The sequence below is a fragment of the Propithecus coquereli genome, unplaced genomic scaffold (assembly GCF_000956105.1).
Source record: "Propithecus coquereli isolate 6110/MARCELLA unplaced genomic scaffold, Pcoq_1.0 Scaffold3, whole genome shotgun sequence".
Lineage (NCBI taxonomy): Eukaryota > Metazoa > Chordata > Mammalia > Primates > Indriidae > Propithecus > Propithecus coquereli.
This window is the reverse complement of record NW_012148618.1, coordinates 6446492-6452404: the sequence shown is the minus strand read 5'-3', so window position 1 is coordinate 6452404 and position 5913 is coordinate 6446492.

Below are 5913 nucleotides of genomic sequence, written 5' to 3'. Positions count from 1 at the left end.
TGCTAGCTCATCATTGTCAGAAGGAAGGGCTACATGTCAAACATTCTTAAAACCAAAGTTAGTATATTTGTTAGGTGGCTGAATATTTTAATTGGTTTTAAAATAACAAGTCAGCCAGCAAGTTACCTTATTTAGTTGGACTGGTATAAATGTCATAAGTTATCTTGGCAAATATTCAGGTAGTAGAACTATCAAAGATAGATCTTTCATGAGTGCTTTATTAAGATCGTGTTTTGGCTCAGGTGGGTATCTGGTTATGTCTCCTTTAAAATGTTTTTCAAGCTAAAATCATATTAACTATGCTCTAAGAAATAAGATGTCAGGACCTTTATTACCCATCTGTTCATCTGATTAAATGACTCCAGAAATCATTATTTTGTTAAATCCTGGCCTTTCCAGTAGGTACAATTTCAGCTTGCTCAGGGGGTTGGGTTGGCCTTCTCTCCTCATTTGGTTCTTTCACTTCCACGCAAAGATGTAAAACAGCTCCAGTGTCTGCCAAGACTCACGATGTATACTCAGCTGGCCTTATTCCTAACTGCACCACATTTTCTCATCTTTTCTCTTCTTTTGCCCTTAATTTTACTCATTCTATGTATGATTTTTGTGTGCTGTTTTAAATCTTTTATGTAACAGATATTCAATAAACTAGTAGATGGGCAGACAGAGAGAGAGACAAATTTGTCCTGCTTAAGAATGGACTTGAACTCTACTGTGTAATACTCTTTAGTGTTTCTTAAACTCCTGGTGGTCTTTCCAGCTACACCTGTATACATTTTCTACCACATCCATCACACACCAACATACCAAAGCAGTCACAACTCCCTAAGAAAATCCCTCAAGTTCTTCTTCAGGACAAGTTCCTTAACCATTCGGGACTCAGTTTCTTATCATAAAAATGGGAATAATATCTCCCTTAGAATGGTCATAATGATTAAATGTATTCATTTATGAAAAGATCCTAACATGGTGCCTAGCATATAGTAAGTACACAGAAAATATTAGTTGTTATTGTGGTTGTTGTGGTAGTGGTAGTCATATTTTTCAAAAATCCATGGCTTTGCACATATATTTTCTTCTTCCTAAAATAGTGCCTTGTCCACCTAGCAAATTTGTATTTATTTTTCTCATTGAGGCCATTCCTAACCCCTATAGGGAAAATGAGTCTTTCTTCTCAGTAGATTAAAACATTTTATAGACTTTTATTATTGTACTCAATACATTGTATTCTAATGATGTCTAATGTCTTTGTGTGTTTATTTTTCCTACTAGATTGAGAAAGTTGGAGGACATGTTTTTCTTAAGGATATCTCTGACATAGCTCAGAAGAGATCATCAGTATATGTTAAAGAAGGAAGGGGAGGAAGAAGGAAAGGGAAGGAAGAAAGAAAGAAAAGGAAGGAAGGAGCAAGCAAACAAATGAATCCAATCTTCTGGCAGCTTTCCTGTCCTCCATCATTCCTGGAAGATGCCCAACAGTGATACATTGATCTCATTTACAAATTCTGTCAGTGCGCTGAGTAACAGTTCCCAAGTTTATCACTCAGGGCATAAATTACTGTGGTTCTGCAAGATATTAATTCATTTACAGTGACTAATTTGCCTCCTATTCGACGATAATGCCAACTATTGACTAAGGCAAAATTACTCAGCTTGCCAACCAAAAAAACAAAATCACTTATTCATAAAATGGCTCATATAGGAAAGAAGCAGCTGCTTTTGAAATCGACACAGATGAGCTAAAATTTGGTTCTCTAGAAAAAAATTAATTTCACTCATTCATTTGGCTTCAGTGGTCAGGTTTTGGTGAAGACAAGGAAAGTGGAAATGAAGGATAAGGGAACACAGAATAGGTGAGCACATTGATTTTCTTTATCCCTGCTTCCTCTTTGATGATTTTCCCTGTCTAGACTTTCTAAGTTATAGATGGAGGTTTCTTATTGATCTAGCCTGTTGTATTGGAGAAAGAAATTCAGTCAGAAAAATAAAATTAATTATAAACTGAAAACATTTTCTCATAAAGAGCAACAATTTTTCTCCCTTGTCGTAACAAAGATCCTCTTTACAAACATCCTGTTTTTGAGATATTGTGCACTGGCAATAGAAGTCATGATGGTGAGTAAAATTTTCCTACTTTTGTGAACCAGTATTTCAAGCTCTGAAAATGCTACAATGTATGGTATTTATCAAATATCTTGTTAGACAATCTTAATAGTAACAGGAGTTGCCAAATTCTTTTCTGTAATGAAAAGATATGTGATAACTAAAATGTAGATGAGGTTGCTATTCACCCATCCTCCTCCCCAGTTCTCTTGCCACCAGAGGAGGGAATGACCAGATGTAGATCAAAAAGTCTGTTTTCTTTCAACCCGGGTTCTTTCCCAAACCAGTTTGTTTGTGAGATCCAACCATAGGTGATTAATTCCTAGTTTTGCAACCAAAAAGACTTCTCTACGATTAATCCTACTCTACTGTTATTCTCTTTATATCTTCAGATAAACACTTATGTTGTCTATTTGTATTTTGTGTGATATCTTTTTCTAGCTCTTTTGGATGCCTTTATAACTATTCTTGTGCTTTTTGATTCACTTTTTCTGATATGCAATGCCCTCCTCATTCTCACTTCCACAAACCTACCACAGGCATGCAATTCCTTACCTCCTTGCAGCTCATCCTACACACCAATGCTATAGTATGAAAAAAGTTCAAATCTCTTAATTTCTTTTTTTTTTTTTTTAGAGTCTTTCTCTGTTTCCCCAGGTAGAGTGCAGTGGCATCATCATAGCTCACTGCAACCTTAAACTCCTAGGCTCCAAGTGCCCATCAATACATGAGTGGATTAATAAAATGTGATATATGTATAGCATAGAGTTCTACTCAGCCACAAAAAACAATGATGATATAGCATTTCCTATATTATCCTGGATAGAGCCGGAGCCTATTCTATTAAGTGAAGTATCACAAGAATGGAAAAACAAACACCACATGTACTCACCATCAAATTGATATTACTTGATCAACACTTAAGTGCACAAATAGTAGAAACATTCATCAAGTGTCAGGCAGGTGGGAGAGCGGAGGAGGGAATAGGTATATTCATACCTAATGGGTGCAGTGTGCACTGTCTGGGGGATAGACAGGCTTGAAGCTCTGACTCAGGTAGGACAAAGGCGATATATATAACCTAAATATTTGTACCCCCGTAATATGCTAAAATAAAAAACAAAAACCTCCTAGGCTCGAGCTATCCTCCTGCCTCAGCCTCCTAAGTAGCTGGGACCATAGGTACATGCCATGATGCCCAGCTAATTTTTCTCTTTTTAGTAGAGACAGGGTCTCGCTCTTGCTCAGGCTTGTCTCAAACTCCTGAGCTCAAGTGATCCTCCTGCCTCGGCCTCCCAGAGTGCTAGGATTACAGGTGTGAGCCACTGTGCCCAGCCCAAATTTCTTAATTTCATTGTAAGCCTTTTACAGTCTGGCCACAGTGGCTATATATCTATCCACATCACCTACGATTTGGATTTTTAATTACCTCCTCCTCACCCAAATCTGCTCCTTCTCCAGTCTTCCCTAGATCAGTAGAGGATATGACTGGCCATTCACTCAAATAAAAAATTTAGGAATTACCTTTGAGTCCTCTCTTTCACCCTGCACATCCATTCCATCACCAAGCCTCTTAGTACTTCTTCCATAATGTCTGCCTAGTCTGTCCATTTCTGTCCATTTGTACTATTGCCCACCCAAGCCACCATTACTATTCAACTGGGCTACTACAATAGCTCCGATTTGATCTTTTCTTGTCTCTCTACAGGATAGTTTCCACATAGAAGCCAAAGAAAGCTTTGTTAAAAACATAAATCAGATCACATAATTCCCCTGCTTAAAACCCTCCAGTGGCATTTTGTTCTTAGAATAAAGTCCATACACCTGCCCTTGTGTCATCTGACCAACGTGAACTTCTTTGATTCTGGACTTTACTGCTTCAACATCTCTCACTGTGCACCAGCTACACTGGCTTTCTTTGTATTCCTCTTACACACATTTTCACCTGAAAGCCTTAGCACTAGTTGTTCCTTCTGCCTATAATGTTCTTCCCCCTGAACTTTGAATGACCACCATCATTGCCATTCAGCTCCCAGCCCGAAGGTCACTGTATTTCCTGACCATGAATATAAAGTAGGTGAAAGGTTACTGTCACCACACCTTGCATAGCATTTATCCGGTATTTCTGCTTGGTTTTTTTTTTTTTATTTTTATGATTGTTTTCTGTCTTGTTCATGACTGAATTCCCCCATATCTAGAACAGTGTTTGGCTCTCAATAAATTTGAATGAGTGAATCTTGCTTTCCAACCTCTATGCCCTGTCCACAACAACCGTATTTCTGATGGAGAATAATAGGAACAAAGACCAGAACTGGATGGACTTGGCATGGAAACAGAAAGGCTCAAGAACAGTAAGAGAAAATGACCTGACTAGAGGGAAGCATCCTTGTTAAATGGTATTATAGTAAGAGCCAAAAGAGTAACATCTTCAACATCAGACTTCAACATCAGAGAAAGTTTGGATCAAATTTGATAAGTTATAGGATCCTCTTCTTGAACCTGGGGAAACATAGACTATGAAGTCTATGAGATCAGGAATGTTTGTTTTGGTCATTGCTATGAACCCCATACCTAGAGCAGTACTGAAACACAGTGAGTGCTCAATTAATAGACGAGGGCATAAATGAATGAATGAATGACCGTGATATTATCTCTGGGATGAATTGTTTGGAAGTAGTTTATAAGACCCAATAGAGATAAGAAGACTATAGAATAGACTTTTTCAAAACACAGACCATGGATTATGTAATATTTAAGTGATTTACTAAAATTCAGTTTCCTGTGCCTTTCCTAAGACCTACCTACCAAATCATCTAAGACTGGGATCAAGAATCTGAATGTAATGAGTTTCCTATGTCCCTCTGTGCACCCTACAGTTTGAGAATGACTGCCTTGGAAGAGGTAAGATGATGATAGTCCTAAAGTGGGATCTATATTTGAGGGGCTTAGAGAACTTGACAGAATTTTATGAAGTAGAGAAAAGAGTCAAGATGACCAATTTCCCACCTGGCAGGCAGAGACAATGATGGTGGTAGAACTTAGGAAACATGTGCATCAGTATGAAAAGGATTTCTCATTTAAAAAACTTATAGGGTAACAGATTTTCACCTTTTGGAAGACAATGCAAAGGCATATGTAAAGGTGAAATGTGAGACCAAGCTTAGAAAATCATGTGCTTCCAAAACCATGTAAGATTCTGTGCTGTAATAAATACCAAAGGTATTGCCACTGCATTCCATAGCATGAAGGTGCTAAAGACAAATTAGTCTCATTTCTTATTGTCAAATCTATATTAAAAACATGTTACTCCAGTTTATTTTGTAGTGAAAGTGTTGCATATGTCTCAGTAAATAGTTCTTTGTGCAATAAATCCTTGAAATTGGCTTCCTCCTAGCCATGAAACAGATAAAAATGCTAGAAAGCAAGAAAGGAGTGCCAGAGATCTAATTTGAGGAAAGATCTGAATGCAAATGTCTCTGGTAAACATTTTAGAAAGTTATTCAGTTTTCCATAGTTCAGATTTTATTTATAATTCTTAGGCTTTAGAATATAGAATCTATACTTAGAATCAGATTTTTTTAATGTTAAGATGGGCTGAGGCCAGTAAATGCTACTCATGAGAAGAAATCTTTAAACATGGCACTACTTTTGGCACATATTAGCCTCTGTGCTTTTGTGTTACGGAAAGCCTAACATTTAGAATACCTCGTGAGTTGAATATCCAAAAGTAAATGATCCCTTCCCACCATGATGAATGGATATTTAATATATACTTATAGAATGTGCATCAGAAAACCCCAAATTCTTCTT